This window comes from Lolium rigidum, chromosome 7 (genome assembly GCF_022539505.1).
Source record: "Lolium rigidum isolate FL_2022 chromosome 7, APGP_CSIRO_Lrig_0.1, whole genome shotgun sequence".
Taxonomy (NCBI): Eukaryota; Viridiplantae; Streptophyta; class Magnoliopsida; order Poales; family Poaceae; genus Lolium; species Lolium rigidum.
Window position 1 is genome coordinate 137261668 of NC_061514.1, and position 18305 is coordinate 137279972.

Sequence of the window (18305 nt, forward strand, 5' to 3'; positions counted from 1 at the left end):
GTGGAGTATGCCATTCATCCATGCTCTATTGCTATTATGAAAGGGAAAAGCTTTGCAGGAGATGATCCCAATGAGTATCCTTATAATCATTTACTCCCTCCGGCCCGAAAAAAATGTCGGACGGGACATTTTACGAAAACAACCTCGCGTTTCCTTTTTACTCAACCCGCACTAAATCTTATCGTCTTCGTCTCCAACCCGCAACCGCACACAGTGCTCGATCCCCTCCTCTGTCAGCCTCCGCCCCAGTGGCCGTAGGGCATCTCCCGACCCTCGGCGCCCAGCTCGACGGCGCAGCCGTGGGAATCGGCTCCGACGTGATGCGCGGCGACGACTACGAGCGGCATGGACTCAACAGCGGCGCTGGATGCCGACGGGTTGTCGTAGGGCGGATGGCGCTGCACCGCCGGCCTCGATCTGCTAGTCCAGGAGGCGCTAGATGCAGGAGCCCATTAGGAAGTCGGACATGTTGTAGGGAAGCGGGCGGAGCCCCGACCCCGCGTTGTAATCGTAGAAGAGCTCGAAGCTGTTGGTGGCGCCCATGACCTCCTCAACTTCGGCAGGGCCTGGCCGGGGCGGAGCGCCGGAGCACGATGGCCGGTTTGTATGGCGACGGGCGGTCCCCCGATGCGGCTCTCCGCCGGCTATGGCGGGTCCTTGGAGCGCAGCGGCGCTGGACACATCCAAGATCCATGGAGTGGTGTTGATTGCGCACAACATCCATAGGTTGTCAGATAAAGTCGATTTTGCAAGGGCTTAACTGTAAAATACAATTTGCAATACCGGCCGGACACTTATTTAGGATCGGAGGGAGTACATTCCTTTACTGAGTTGTGTTGGACAATTAAATTGAGAAACTATACTGATGATGAATTAAAACTTAAACTGTTTAGTCAATCTCTAACCAACACTGCATTATCTTGGTATAGAACTTGCCCCGCAGAAAAGATTGATAATTGGGAGAATCTTATGAAGGAATTTATATTTCGATTCTATCCAAAAATGAAGTCTGCTGAAGCAAGAAGATGTATAACCAATTTCAAAATCGCCGCGGCGAAATTTTAATGAGAGCCTACCTAAGGTTTAAAGGCACGGTTCAAAGCTGTCTCCATCATGATTTACGTGCTTCATCATATTACACTTGTTTGGCGCGCTCGAGGCTATACATGCGCCTCTCCATGTTCGCATCGTTGGCCGCCATTTGGTGATCCAAGTTGTCCGTGGCTTTGCGAAGGAGGGCCATGTCGTGGTTCACCACGGCGACTTTTTGAGCTACTTCTTCATATTGCTCATCGACGCGCGTCTTGAACAAGGCGAGTTGCTCCTTGAAATCTTGGCGTTGTGCCCATAGGTTGTGTTGGGTGGCCAACACCTCGGTGTTGCGGAGGACTCCATCCTCCCTTGCTTCCTGTCCGTTCCTATCCATGTTGTCAAGACAAAAGCTAGGTTGTGGATGTTAGTGGAAGAACACTACCTCGCAACCTTACCTTTGTATGATAGTATTGGGGCAACCAATCAAGCCGAGAGAAAAACCAATTTGTAGCGGGTCACACACATAAAGGCACACGCAAAAGCTAGCAAATATGTTGGATAGGTAAGGGTGGTGGAAAACCAAGAGACGAAATCCAAAATCAAGTTTGTTGTTAAGAGTGGGTGAAATCCAAAAATCAAATGTCAAAGCGATGATCACTATAAACATGAAAAAGATGTGGAACTCACACAAAAGATGAACGGGGTTAGTGCGACCAAGGAATGAGCGGAATAAACAGAAGAAGCAATTAGTAAAGGTGGTACTCATTGCCAGACTAACTCAATGAGAGACGATAGCTAGGTTGCATAGAGATGAAACACCAAGATTCACACGAGGTCTCTCTTCTCTATCTCTCTTGCTTGCTTAAAAGCTTATCAAACTCTTTTGTGTCGGTGGCACTTGCACTTCCCTTTTTTTTCACTAGCACACTATGCTCTACGATTTTGCAATTGCTTTCCGCCCCGAGCTTTACTTATAAGCTTTACTCAATACAACGCACACCCTCAAATTCGGGACCTCGTGCAATGTTTCGCAACACTCGATAAGCTTCACTCGGTGGGATAGATCGCAAAAAGTAGAGGGATACAAAGTGGAATGCAAGTTATACCTAAGATGTGTAGGCGATGATAAACACCAAGTTGTGATGATGGTGGTGGAGTCAAATATACGGTTGTAAGCCCGGGTGCCGAGGTTGTCGTCGCTTTGCTTCGAAGCTGCGGGTTAGTATCACAAACAAAGCACTCAAACCGGGACAACAAACACAAGTTAGAGAAATATGTATTACCATACTTCGAGCATAAGCCATGGAGCAGCTTAGGTCAAAAAGGACACCACCACCTATCTCAAAGAAATAAGCTCAATATGTCGGTTGCTTGGATGGCGTGGAGGAAGAGGATGGCTTGACACTTGTTGTAGGAGTGCTTGTAGTGAGCTTGGAGACGAAGTAGGACTTGGTCTTATTGTATTTGATGTCCTCATTCACTTGTCACTCGGCCTTGGAAGATTGGTGAACCAACTAAACTATGGTTGAATATTTTTGTACATAATTTAGAATTAAACTAATAATAGCTTCGTAAGTCCTATATTAAACAGTATATACAACTAAACCTGAATAGTATATCGCCTAGCTTGGTGAAGTCCTGAAACTGGGCTTCACCTCGTCACTCATGCCCGTATCATCCTTCCTTTTTTCAAAAAGCGTTGTCCCCAATGGTACTAATTCAACCATGACCTAATACAACCGGTATATAAATGCAAATGTTAAACCGGATATCAAATTACAAACTCAACGCAAGCAGATTCATCTAAAACCAAGCTATAGATCTGAAGATATGGAATTTACAAATTTTCTTACGTGAACAAGCTGGCACAAAACGCACAGGTCGGATTTAGATATAACAACTTACAATGGATCTGCTAAAATCCTAACTAAACTAAGCAGTGGCTTACAGTGGCACATCCTGGTCGTCATCCGCGTAGCAGTGACGGTGGTCGGGCGTGGTGGTGTCATTCCGATGGTCATCAGGTTCGGTGAAGTGGACGACCGCGTGCAGGTCGACATAGGGAAGACGAAGAAGATGTTGGCACCGTTGATATCTTCTCGTTCCTGCGAGAGTAAGCGGCCTAAAATGATGCTACGTCGACGAGGTTCGGGTTGTGGACGGGCACGTCGATTGGCTGCGCTCAAAAATCCAACAAATGATTTGGGAATATGCGCAAGAACAGGTGAAGACGAATGGAACCAAAAGAAGCGCCGGTTACCTTAAATTTCACCGGAATCGTGCTCACATGGCGGTGGAAGTGTTCGAGGACGTCGTACCTCGAAGACGCTTTTGCGGGTGTCGGCCGTCGCGGTCAAATGTGACAAAATGATGAACCATCATATCCTGGAGGTGGGCAGGGATTAGGAGAGGCCATTGCTTGAAGGAAATGAGCTAGAGATCACTAGAGACGTCATACCATCGCGATGAACTCGGCAGGATGTGAAAGAAGACGTCGATGGTACGGGAGATACATGGCCCCATTGAAGAAATATTGTGAAACAAAGTGAAGGAGAAGAACAAGGGACACACGGTGCTCTCCTCAGTTTGTTTTTATATGGGCTAAGAGCATCTCTAGCAGAAACACCAAACCCCAAACCTCATATGTGCCGATCCAGGCCACCCCAAACATCATTTGCAGGTTGAAATTCAGATGCGCAGTTCACATACGCGATAATAAACTGCATAATTCAAACATTTCGTTCGCGCCAGAGATTGTTCATACAAAACAGGGATATCATACAACGGAGCCTAGTGATCAGCTTCTCTATGTCAATGGCGTCGTCGCGGCGAACAAAAGTAAGCGCTCACCCTCCCGGAGCTACGTGACGTGGCGGCGGAGCCGGCAGCCTAGTCACTGTCGAGCTCGATGTAGCAGGCGCCCTGCGCCACCTACTCGCAGCACCACTCCGCCTCCTTATCGGCGTCGCGCGCGGACTTCTCCTCGACAAGCGCGGTCACCGTGCCTGATGGCGTGCAGTTGTTGGGGAACCCCAAGAGGAAGGTGTGATGAGCACATCAGCAAGTTTTCCCTCAGTAAGAAACCAAGGTTTAATTGATCAGTAGGAGAAATGCGTGACTTCTGAAGGTGTGTCTAGCTGACTATTGACAGGGCGCACTACCGGCGTCGGCAACAACGTAAAACCTGCACGCAACACAACCACAATAATTTGCTCCAACTTACAGTGAGGTTGTCAATCTCACCGGTTTGCTGAACACAAAGTATTAGACGTATCGAGTGGAAAGAGATGTTTGCAGTAATTAAAGAGAACATAGCTTATAGTAAGTAAACAGATCAGGATTGCAGTGGTTGAATTTATCAGTGTAAAGGAAAGGACCGGGGTCCACAGTTCACTAGAGGTGTCTCTCCATAAAGATAAATGACATGCTGGGTGAACAAATTACAGCTGGAAAATTGACAGAATACCGACCATACATGACAAGATGATTACAATAGATTCGTTTGGGCATTAGAACATAATACATAGACAGTAATCCAATTGCGTCTATGACTAATAATCCACCTTCCGGTTATCGTCCAAACCCCTTCTAGTATTAAGTTGCAAGCAACAGATTATCGTAAGCAATGTGTGTAAAGTAAACAATAGAATTACCCTCGGATAAAACATTGTTGTTTTCTCCCTAGTAGCAACAACACGTCTACAATCTTAGAAGCTATTGTCACTCTTCCAGAAAATTAGAGGCATGAACCTACTATCGAGCATAAATACAACCTCTTGGAGTCACAAGCATCTACTTGACCAGAGTATCTACTAGCAACGGAGAGCATGCAAGATCACAAATAACATATGATAATAATATATAATCGATCTCAACATAGTATACAATATTCATCGGATCTTAGCAAACACAACATGTAGCATTACATAAGGATGATCTTGTTTATGTAAGGCAACTCACAAGATCTAAACATGAGGCACAAATTGTAGAAGAAAACCATCTAGCTACTGCTATGAACCCATAGTCCAGGGATGAACTACTCACGCATCACATCAAAGGCGGGCATGATGATGTAGATGCCTCCGGCGATGATTTCCCCCTCCAGCAGGGTGCCGGGAAGAGCTTCAGAACCCTCCCGAGCTAGAGTCTGCAATGACGGTCGCGACCGAACTTTTCGTGGATGGAGGCTCAGATGTCCAGGGTTTTCCCGAGATCGTGATTAAATAGGCAGAGGGGCGATGTCGGTGGAGGCCAGGGTGGCCCCCACCACCCCTAGGCGCGCGAGAGGGTCAGGCTGCGCCTACGGATGGCGTGGCCGCCCTGCTTCCCCCCTTCGACTCCCCTCTGGTCTCTGTCTTCGTTACCAAAAAATATTAACTTTGGCTTTTGTTTCGTCCAATTCCGAGAATATTTCATGTACAACTTTTCTAAAATACAAAACAACAAAAAACAGGGAACTGGCATTGTGACATCTTGTTAATAGGTTAGTGCCGGAAAATATATAAAAGTACAACGAAGTATGAGCAAAACATATATGAATTGGTGTAAAACAAGCATAGGACATCAAAAATTATAGATACATTTGAGACGTATCAAGCATCCCCAAGTTTAACTCCTGCTCGTCCTCGAGTAGGTAAGTGATAACAAAATAATTTTTGAGGTGACATGAGGCCAACACAATCTTGATCAAGCATTGTAAAGCATTGTGAGCTAGAATCAAAGTACTCTAAACATAGGCATGATAGATATAATTCAATAGAACTTAGCAACTATGTTATAACATGAAGAGTAACTCAAACAAATGATCATGAATAATAATGCATTGAAAGCAACTGTTTATTTATGAGCATAGAGTAAACATAACAAAGTGGTACTCAACATGTCCTTTATGAAGTAGCACAACGTAAATGCTAGGACACCTTTAAAGTTCAAAGGGTGACTAGATACAAGTAATTTAAGAACAAGCAATAGCATAATCATGAATCAATCAATAATAATTTGGGACTATGCACATTGCACTAAGAATGAAAACTATGCTCTCTTAATTGGTGCATAAAGCAGAAGATGAAGACTCGACATAAAAGTAAAAGAGAGACTCTTTGTAGAGTAAGCAAGATAAAAAAGTTGTATAAACCTTCCAAAAAGTATGGTACTTATTAGCTTTGAGCTCTCATTGCCCCTATCATAAGCATCTTGAATGGTTAATGTTAATGTGAATCAAATATGAGCTATATGCTTGACAAATCACAAGTTGAAAATTTCATGCCCCTTGAATACGAGTACCTAAACTTCATGCTACTCAACTTAGGTCCTAAATAAGTTCTTGTGATTGTAAGTATACATGTATCATCGAGAACCGCCAACGGGGTACCTCCTGCCCGATGATATGGAAGCATTCCCACACCAAAATGACAAGACAAACAGACAATGAGCATCTCAATAATCTTTTTATTTACTATGGGTATAACTTTTTATTAAAAATGCTTCATAGGATGCTCACTATGGTTCGCTATAAATTTCCACCATGAATGATGCATGGTTTAGATTAGCGGCCCAGGCGTTTCTCTAACTCATATACAAACTCCATGGACTTACAAGTTTTCATTTTATTTTGCACCGCTAGGCATCGCACAAGTAAGCTTAATTAGTTTCCATTCTTCTATCGTTCCTCTACCTAGCGCATCGTTCCAGATTCACCATCTCGATATTGCTGGGATCACGTTCCGCGGATCGAATGATCGATCTGATGTATACCCCTCTCGTTCCCAATTTTGCACCACCACCGTTTCTCGTCCCGTGTTCCCATCCCTCGTCCCGGTCAACCCAAAATGTTGGCAAGATCTTGCCTTCTACTCGCCAACTTCTTTAGGCATAAAAGAGGGGAGGTATGGTTTCTTGCTTGGTTCGTAACGCGGTTCTGAAACCATGTGCTCCATCTTCTCCGTATGGTAGGATGTTGAGCAAGATGAGTCGTTTATCATCGGATTGATAGAGGATGCATTGTTTACCACTTAATCATATTGGGTGCGTGAAGTTGTAGCCTTATAACATGAGCTCGTCCATTCGCCTCGCCATGCCAATGCCTCCCCCTCCTTCTCGTGCTCCTCCTCTGTAGCCTACACGCTCTGGAGAGCTCCGTTTCCATGTAGACACGCTCCCTCTCGCCAGGCCAGTCGCTCGCCGGCGACGACAAACTCGTCTCCAGCACCGGCAAGTTCGTGCTTGGCTTCTTCAAGATCTCAGATAGTACCAACGAAACAAGCCCTAAGGCCTCCTACCTAGGGCAGCCCAAGCTGGCGGTCACCCGCCCATGGGGAAGGGAGCCGTCAGTTTTGGATAAAAGAAAAAATTCCTTTTAAGACATATTTTGGACTGTAGAGATTGTTATTTCTGGAAAGTTTTGCATGCATGTGAAACAAGACGAATCTGCTGATGTAAGCGAGAATCTTTCAGAAATCGAAAATTCAAAATGTTTTATCTCACAAACGACAACTCCGATTTCAAATCCCTTTTCACCTATGAATCGGTCTCGAAGAGATCTTCAAAACTAGCACCCATGTTAATATGTTTCGACAATATTTTTTTGAGCTAAAAGTTATCAACCCTAAAATACAGAATTTATCAACCGTAAATTTAAAAACTTACCAACCCGAAAAGTTAATTTTGTTTAAAATATTTTTGCAATTCATTTTTAGTTTATAAAGCTATCAACCCGGTGCCCCGTTATTTATCAATTGGTGGATAGTTTGCTCAATAGAATGGCAGGATAGAGGGGAAAGCTTCTGTCCACTGAAGCAAAAAGAATCCTCATCCAAACTATTTTATCTAGTATTTCCGTATATATGTTGTCCTTTTTTAGATTTCCAAAGTGGACTTTAGATCTTGTTAATACACAAATAGCTAATTGTATGTGGGATGATGTAGATGGCGGTAGAAAAATTCATTTGGCCAACTGGCCATCTATATGTATGAAAAAGGATTTTGGAGGCCTTGGTATACCAAACCTCCAGGATCTAAATATTTGTCTAGTTGGGTCTTGGATTAGGAAGTATATTCAAGGTGAAGGAAGTTTATGGAAGAAAGTAGTGGATGCTAAATATAACACTATAAACCCTAATATACTTTGCTGCCAGGACCTAAATCCTTATGTCTTTTGGAAGGGTTTAATGTGGGCCTGATACGCGTACAGCACGCGTCCGTTGGGAACCCCAAGAGGAAGGTGTGATGCGTACAGCAGCAAGTTTTCCCTCATTAAGAAACCAAGGTTTATCGAACCAGTAGGAGCCAAGAAGCACGTCGAAGGTTGATGGCGGCGGGATGTAGTGCGGCGCAACACCAGGGATTCCGGCGCCAACGTGGAACCTGCACAACACAACCAAAGTACTTTGCCCCAACGAAACAGCGAGGTTGTCAATCTCACCGGCTTGCTGTAACAAAGGATTAGATGTATAGTGTGGATGATGATTGTTTGTAGAAAACAGTAGAACAATTATTGCAGTAGATTGTATTCAATGTAAAAGAATGGACCGGGGTCCACAGTTCACTAGTGGTGTCTCTCCCATAAGATAAATAGCATGTTGGGTGAACAAATTACAGTCGGGCAATTGACAAATAGAGAGAGCATGACAATGCACATACATGATATGATAAGTATAGTGAGATTTAATTGGGCATTACGACAAAGTACATAGACCGCTATCCAGCATGCATCTATGCCTAAAAAGTCCACCTCCAGGTTATCATCCGAACCCCTTCCAGTATTAAGTTGCAAACAACAGACAATTGCATTAAGTATGGTGCGTAATGTAATCAATAACTACATCCTCGGACATAGCATCAATGTTTTATCCCTAGTGGCAACAGACACATCCACAACCTTAGAACTTTTCGTCACTGTCCCGGATTTAATGGAGGCATGAACCCACTATCGAGCATAAATACTCCCTCTTGGAGTTAAGAGTAAAAACTTGGCCGAGCCTCTACTAATAACGGAGAGCATGCAAGATCATAAACAACACATAGGTAATAGATTGATAATCAACATAACATAGTATTCTCTATCCATCGGATCCCGACAAACACAACATATAGAATTACAGATAGATGATCTTGATCATGTTAGGCAGCTCACAAGATCCGACAATGAAGCACATAAGGAGAAGACGACCATCTAGCTACTGCTATGGACCCATAGTCCAGGGGTGAACTACTCACACATCACTCCGGAGGCGACCATGGCGGTGAAGAGTCCTCCGGGAGATGATTCCCCTCTCCGGTAGGGTGCCGGAGGCGATCTCCGAATCCCCCGAGATGGGATTGGCGGCGGCGGCGTCTCTGGAAGGTTTTCCGTATCGTGGCTCTCGGTACTGGGGGTTTCGCGACGAAGACTATTTGTAGGCGGAAGGGCAGGTCAAGAGGTGACGCGAGGGGCCCACACAACAGGCCGGCGCGGCCAGGGCTTGGGCCGCGCCGCCCTGGTGTGTCGCCACCTCGTGGCCCCACTTCGTTTCCCTTTCGGTCTTCTGGAAGCTTCGTGGAAAAATAGGCCCCTGGGCGTTGATTTCGTCCAATTCCGAGAATATTTCCTTACTAGGATTTCTGAAACCAAAAACAGCAGAAAACAGCAACTCGCTCTTCGGCATCTCGTTAATAGGTTAGTGCCGGAAAATGCATAAATATGACATAAAGTATGCATAAAACATGTAGATATCATCAATAATGTGGCATGGAACATAAGAAATTATCGATACGTCGGAGACGTATCAGCATCCCCAAGCTTAGTTCCTGCTCGTCCCGCGCGAGTAAACGATAACAAAGATAATTTACGGAGCGACATGCCATCATAACCTTGATCATACTATTGTAAGCATATGTAATGAATGCGAGTGATCAAAACAATGGTAATGACATGAGTAAACAAATGAATCATAAAGCAAAGACTTTTCATGAATAGTACTTTCAAGACAAGCATCAATAAGTCTTGCATAAGAGTTAACTCATAAAGCAATAAATCAAAGTAAAGGTATTGAAGCAACACAAAGGAAGATTAAGTTTCAGCGGTTGCTTTCAACTTATAACATGTATATCTCATGGATATTGTCAATGTAAAGTAATATAGCAAGTGCAATATGCAAGTATGTAGGAATCAATGCACAGTTCACACAAGTGTTTGCTTCTTGAGGTGGAGAGAAATAGGTGAACTGACTCAACATAAAAGTAAAAGAAAGGCCCTTCGCACAGGGAAGCATTGATTGCTATATTTGTGCTAGAGCTTTGGTTTTGAAAACAAGAAACAATTTTGTCAACGGTAGTAATAAAGCATATGTATCATGTAAATTATATCTTACAAGTTGCAAGCCTCATGCATAGTATACTAATAGTGCCCGCACCTTGTCCTAATTAGCTTGGATTACCGGGATTATCGCAATACACATGTTTTAACCAAGTGTCACAAAGGGGTACCTCTATGCCGCCTGTACAAAGGTCTAAGGAGAAAGCTCGCATTTGGATTTCTCGCTTTTGATTATTCTCAACTTAGACATCCATACCGGGACAACATAGACAACAGATAATGGACTCCTCTTTAATGCATAAGCATGTAGCAAAAATTAATGTTCTCATATGAGATTGAGGATATATGTCCAAAACTGAAACTTCCACCATGATTCATGGCTTTAGTTAGCGGCCCAATGTTCTTCTCTAACAATATGCATGCTCTAACCATTAAATGAGTGGTAAATCTCCCTTACTTCGGACAAGACGGACATGCATAGCAACTCACATGATATTCAACAAAGGGTAGTTGATGGCGTCCCCGGGAACATGGTTATCGCACAACAAGCAACTTAATAAGAGATAAAGTGCATAAGTACATATTCAATACCACAATAGTTTTTAGGCTATTTGTCCCATGAGCTATATATTGCAAAGGTAAAGAATGGAAATTTTAAAGGTAGCACTCAAGCAATTTACTTTGGAATGGCGGAGAAATACCATGTAGTAGGTAGGTATGGTGGACACAAATGGCATAGTGGTTGGCTCAAGGATTTTGGATGCATGAGAAGTATTCCCTCTCGATACAAGGTTTAGGCTAGCAAGGTTATCACGAAACAAACACAAGGATGAACCGGTGCAGCAAAACTCACATAAAAGACATATTGTAAACATTATAAGACTCTACACCGTCTTCCTTGTTGTTCAAAACTCAATACTAGAAATTATCTAGACTTTAGAGAGACCAAATATGCAAACCAAATTTTAGCAAGCTCTTTGTATTTCTTCATTAATGGGTGCAAAGTATATGATGCAAGAGCTTAAACATGAGCACAACAATTGCCAAGTATCAAATTATTCAAGACATTTTAGAATTACTACATGTAGCATTTCCCGATTCCAACCATATAACAATTTAACGAAGAAGATTCAACCTTCGCCATGAATACTATGAGTAAAGCCTAAGGACATATTTGTCCATATGCAACAGCGGAGCGTGTCTCTCTCCCAAACAATGAATGCTAGGATCCATTTTATTCAAACAAAAACAAAAACAAAAACAAACCAACGCTCCAAGTAAAGCACATAAGATGTGATGGAATAAAAATATAGTTTCAGGGGAGGAACCTGATAATGTTGTCGATGAAGAAGGGGATGCCTTGGGCATCCCCAAGCTTAGACGCTTGAGTCTTCTTAAAATATGCAGGGGTGAACCACCGGGGCATCCCCAAGCTTAGAGTTTTCACTCTCCTTGATCATATTGTATTATCTCCCTCTCTTGATCCTTGAAAACTTCCTCCACACCAAACTCGAAACAACTCATTAGAGGGTTAATGCATAATAAAAATTCACATGTTCAGAGGTGAAACAATCATTCTTAACACTTCTGGACATTGCACAAAGCTACTGGACATTAATGGAACAAAGAAATTCATCCATCATAGCAAAAGAGGCAATGCGAAATAAAAGGCAGAATCTATCAAAACAGAACAGTCCGTAAAGATGGATTTTATTGAGGCACCAGACTTGCTCAAATAAAAATGCTCAAATTGAATGAAAGTTGCGTACATATCTGGGGATCACGCACGTAAATTGGCATAATTTTCTGAGCTACCTACAAAGAGGCAGGTCGAAATTCGTGACAGCAAAGAAATCTGTTTCTGCGCAGTAATCCAAATCTAGTATGAACCTTACTATCAAAGACTTTACTTGGTACAAAAATGCACAAAACTAAGATAAGGAGAGGTTGCTACAGTAGTAAACAACTTCCAAGACTCAAATATAAAATAAAAGTACTGTAGTAAAAACATGGGTTGTCTCCCATAAGCGCTTTTCTTTAACGCCTTTCAGCTAGGCGCAGAAAGTGTGTATCAAGTATTATCGAGAGACGATGCATCGACAGCGGGGTTTGGAGTTTTCTCAACTATGCATTGTATCTTATCTATGTAAGTTTCAGAGGCTCCCTTTTCATTAGTCTTAGGCTTGCTATTTTCATCAAACAAATTTTCGGGAACAAGCCAAGCATAATTATTTTCTAGTGCCTCGCACATTCCTAAGAGTTTGCACGGTATTGAGGTTTTAATATCCCCCTCATAATTAACTTGATTAGTATACTTTTGTCTATCTTTTTCCATTTTTTCAAGGGTACTGGCAAAATTAGTATAAGAGCCTAGCATATTATATTTAGTGAAGACTTTTCTGGCTTCTCTTGCTATTCCCCCAAATTCTTTAAGAAGGGTTTCTAATACAAAATCTTTCTTTTCTCCTTCTTCCATATCACTAAGTGTAAGAAACGTATGTTGAATTACAGGATTGAGATTAACAAATCTAGCTTCTAACGTGTGTACTAAAGAAGCAACAACAATTTCATAAGTAGGAGCAAGTTCTACCAAGTGTCTATCTTCAAAATCTTCAGCCGTACTAATATGAGTGAAAAAAAATTCTATGTTATCTTTCCCGAGGATAGACCCTCGGCCTACCGGTACATCTTTAAGAATAAACCTAGGAGGAAACATGTTGAAATAAGTAAAGCAAATGCATGTAACTAATTTTTTTGTGTTTTTGTTATAAAGTGCAAGACAGTAAATAAAGTAAAGCTAGCAACTAATTTTTTGTGTTTTAATATAATGCAGCAAACAAAGTAGGTAAATAAAGCAAGACAAAAACAAAGTAAAGAGATTGGATTGTGGAGACTCCCCTTGCAGCGTGTCTTGATCTCCCCGGCAACGGCGCCAGAAAAAGAGCTTGATACGCGTACAGCACGCGTCCGTTGGGAACCCCAAGAGGAAGGTGTGATGCGTACAGCGGCAAGTTTTCCCTCGGTAAGAAACCAAGGTTTATCGAACCAGTAGGGAGCCAAGAAGCACGTCGAAGGTTGATGGCGGCGGGATGTAGTGCGGCGCAACACCAGGGATTCCGGCGCCAACGTGGAACCTGCACAACACAACCAAAGTACTTTGCCCCAACGAAACGAGTGAGGTTGTCAATCTCACCGGCTTGCTGTAACAAAGGATTAGATGTATAGTGTGGATGATGATTGTTTGCAGAAAACGGTAGAACAAGTATTGCAGTAGATTGTATTCAATGTAAAAGAATGGACCGGGGTCCACAGTTCACTAGAGGTGTCTCTCCCATAAGATAAATAGCATGTTGGGTGAACAAATTACAGTCGGGCAATTGACAAATAGAGAGGGCATGACCATGCACATACATGATATGATAAGTATAGTGAGATTTAATTGGGCATTACGACAAAGTACATAGACCGCTATCCAGCATGCATCTATGCCTAAAAAGTCCACCTTCAGGTTATCATCCGAACCCCTTCCAGTATTAAGTTGCAAAAAACAGACAATTGCATTAAGTATGGTGCGTAATGTAATCAATAACTACATCCTCGGACATAGCATCAATGTTTTATCCCTAGTGGCAACAGCACATCCACAACCTTAGAACTTTCTGTCACTGTCCCAGATTTAATGGAGGCATGAACCCACTATCGAGCATAAATACTCCCTCTTGGAGTTAAGAGTAAAAACTTGGCCGAGCCTCTACTAATAACGGAGAGCATGCAAGATCATAAACAACACATAGGTAATAGATTGATAATCAACATAACATAGTATTCTCTATCCATCGGATCCCGACAAACACAACATATAGCATTACAGATAGATGATCTTGATCATGTTAGGCAGCTCACAAGATCCGACAATGAAGCACATAAGGAGAAGACGACCATCTAGCTACTGCTATGGACCCATAGTCCAGGGGTGAACTACTCACACATCACTCCGGAGGCGACCATGGCGGTGAAGAGTCCTCCGGGAGATGATTCCCCTCTCCGGCAGGGTGCCGGAGGCGATCTCCTGAATCCCCCGAGATGGGATTAGCGGCGGCGGCGTCTCTGGAAGGTTTTCCGTATCGTGGCTCTCGGTACTAGGGGTTTCGCGACGAAGACTATTTGTAGGCGGAAGGGCAGATCAAGAGGCGACGCGAGGGGCCCACACAACAGGCCGGTGCGGTCAGGGCATGGGCCACGCCGCCCTGGTGTGTCGCCACCTCGTGGCCCCACTTCGTTTCCCTTTCGGTCTTCTGGAAGCTTCGTGGAAAAATAGGCCCCTGGGCGTTGATTTCTGTCAACACCCGGATTTTTAAGTCCAGATGCCTATTATGCCATACATCGCAATCCCAGGAATATTGTTGTTGCGAGACATAATAGTTGAATATCATAGAGTCATCATTTATTACAACACATAATCGTCTTACAAAGGTAGATCACATGATCCAATATTACAATAGTAGTTGATCTATCGATCAACGAACATCACAAATAGCGGAAGCGAAGTAGTAGTGGCTATCTAATCCACAGGCCAACGCTTGACGTCGGGAGCGGTCCTAGTTGTCGTAGACGTCCCGCTGTCCATCTTCCTCGTCATCGCTGTTCACCTTCATAGTCTGGCCATTTGAATAGCCAGGGACAAAGCCATGAGTACTTTTAAAGTACTCGCGAACTATCACTAGTGTAAGCACTATCAACTATAGTAAGGGGGAGCTAAGCTCTAAGTTTATTTGCATAAAGCCAAGTTTATTTCATAAACATTTAGAAAAGACTCTTCATTTGCTAAACTAACTCAAGTGGGAACATTAGTGTCATTCCCACAACTCTATTGTGATTCAATTCAAAGTTCACCATTCACCTTTCAAACTCAACGCACAAGTCATAGGTCACATTTTTGAAAAGGGTCTGATGACGGAACAGTATGGCCTTTCCAACCGTCCATAACCGTGGACACGGCTATTCGAATAGTTCTACACTCTGCAGAGGTCGTACACTTGTGCCACAATATTTGCAATAATCCGTCAGGGTTAACTGCGCCTCGATTTACCATACTCCGTATGCGGACTACCAACCATAACCTTTCACTTACATACTCTAGTACAGGCACCTCTCCCCATGAGCTTGGCCTCCCGGTGAAAACCGCAGTCAACCGGGAACCGCACGGGGCTTGGGCCGGACATTCACCTCATTCCACGTCATATCGCATCGTTTTGTTTGTTGTGGAGGCAGCTTTTTGGCCTAACCCCGATGACGCTTGTTTAGAGGGAACCCATACTAAAGCACATAAATTTCTAGTTAAGCCCTTACCCATATTGGGTATTGTGGGGGTACTTTCAAATTGGAATGGTATCGCATCCGAACCCAACCATCAGTTTTCGTAAAATTCACCAAGTCAATCACCAGTCATATTCACCTTCAAAATCTTTCAATAGAATGAATCATCATTCCAAGGTTTTCAAAGTCATTTCATTTCACATGATCCCATCTAGAGTAGTCAATTCTATTTGTTTAGCACTAGCAACTAGTCATGATGGGTGCTAACTAGCTTGTCTTGCTCTAGGCTAACTTTGATGCTCTTGTTCTACTCTATATCTAAACCAAGTGAATCATGAATCAAAAAGGTAAACTTTGATAAACAAAATTTAGAAAAGCTTGTAAAGTAAAAACTTGGGATAGGAGCATTAAGCATAAAGTAAAAATATTGGTGCCTTGCTCTCGGAGAGCTTTGCACAAGGGAACCTTGCAAGAGTGTTAGCTTGCCTTGATTGGTGTATTGATCAAAGTTTTCTGGCTCTTCCTCCTGGTAGAATACTTCCTCCTCTTGATAGTCTCCGGTACTAGCGTCTAAAAACGAATACGAGGATGCAATCACCAAACAATACTTAAGCACTCTTAATTAGCCTTAATGGCTCACTCAAATGATCTAGCATCACTACTTAACATTTATTTACACATTAAGCTAGGGTTTCCTTATTTAATAATAGGAAAATAATTTCCTCTCATTGAAAATTGAAATTAGGGTTTCTCTTGGTTTGGAGAAATAATTTCCTCTCATTGAATCTTCTTAAGATTTAATCTTCTCAAATAACCAGGGGTGCTCCCATGTTGACCAAGGTCAACACTTCACACTTAGTATTTGAGAAAAGTGATTTAAATGAGATTCATCATCTCATGTGTTTTAAATAACCTTTGCAATTTAAATACTATGTTGATTTAAATTCTACAAGTGAGCAAGTATGAACCTATGCAGTAGAGGTCATAATATTACTTCATAATATATGAGACCATGATTTAAATGAGATGCTACACCTCATAGATTTAAATTCTAAAATTTGAAATAGTTTAAATGGGCTAGTATTGACTACATAGCCAATATTTTGATTCTAGCCCATGATCATGTACAGAACATATATCATATTTTTACATAGTAAATTAGAGTTTGTTAAATGTGAATTATTGCAATTGGATTCACTTCAAAATTCATAATGGTTGATTTTTAAGATTTATTTGAATACTGAAAAGTATCTGTTTTGTTATTTTTACTATTCAAAAACTACACAAGGTATGAGTTTGAATCCAGTGGCAAACTGTAGGTAAACTCATAAGCTTTCCAGAACATTTTGATTCACTAAATTTGGATTTGTAGATTTTGAACTATTCAAATTCTAGCACAGACCAGAATTGAATAACTGCTGAAATGAATTAATACAAGATTTAAATGTGTTGGGCTGCGCGGGAACACTAATGGGCCGCAAGGTTTGAACGGGAGAAACAGGCCCAGTAACGGTTCGGCCTGCTGACACAGGGTCCCACATGTCAGCGACTAATTGCCTTACCGAATCGGTACGCGATGACGACTGTCGGATCAGAACGAGATCGGACGACTGGGGTTCGTCTTCTTCTCCGGCGAGAGGAGGGCGTGCTGGCGACGGAGGGAGGGGGTCGGGGAGCGTACTGGGCCGCCGGCGGTCGAGGGAGAGGTGCGAGGCGTCGTTGGCGAGGACGAAGAGGCTCCTGGTACAGCTTCGAGGCTCGGGGCGGCTCCAGTCGAAGCAGATGATCTGCGGGCTCCGGCGGGAACGAGCTTGCGATTGGGTCGGCTCCGGCGAGGTGTGGTTCAATTGGGTAGTCGAGGAGAGGCAGTGATGAGAGGGGAAGAGATTGGTGTGAGAGAGGAGTGCTCTGGTGGCCTCTATTTATAGTGGCGCGTGAGTGCTATGGGTGCCCGTGGAGGTCGTCCATGGCGCCGGCGTTCGAGGCGCGAAGGGTCAAGCTACGATGCGCGGCGTGTAGGCGACTGCTAGGCGGAGCTATTGAGCGCGACGGCACATCAAATGGTGGACAGAGGCGTGCAGGCGACGCTCGAGTGCTCTCGGTATGGCGCGGCCGAGTTTTGATGATGGCGACGGTGACACGGCGGCCGCAGGCTAGCGACGCTGTCTAGTTTGCAGAGGGTGGTGAGGCGGTGCTCGACGCAGTTCTAGACTTGGCAGGGGAGGACGAGGCTGTCGGGGCGAGGACGTGTACTGCGGCGCCCAGGGTCGTGCCAGGGTGCTGCTGGTGCACGCTCTGGCGTGGCCAGTCGTGGTGATCACGATGCGTTCCCGTGCGTGTCGTGTTCCTTTTGACCTGGGACGATGTCTAGCATGCTCAGTGCTGAGAGGGGAGCTAGTTTGGCAAAGTTTTGTAGAGAGGGAGGACCAGAGAGAAAGTGAGGAGAGTGGCCGGCATGGTACTTGACATGGATAGTTTAGGGTTTTCTCCACACTTTAAACATCAGGGCAAGGACATGGTGTGGTGCAGGGGTTGCAGGAGAAGGTGATCATCACATATGGAAAGGGGTGGAGGCAAAAATCCAGAGGATATTAGGGTGTATTGGATTTCCAGAATGGTGCCTGCAAGGTGTTCGACTAAATGGCCGCAAGAAACTTCTTTTCAA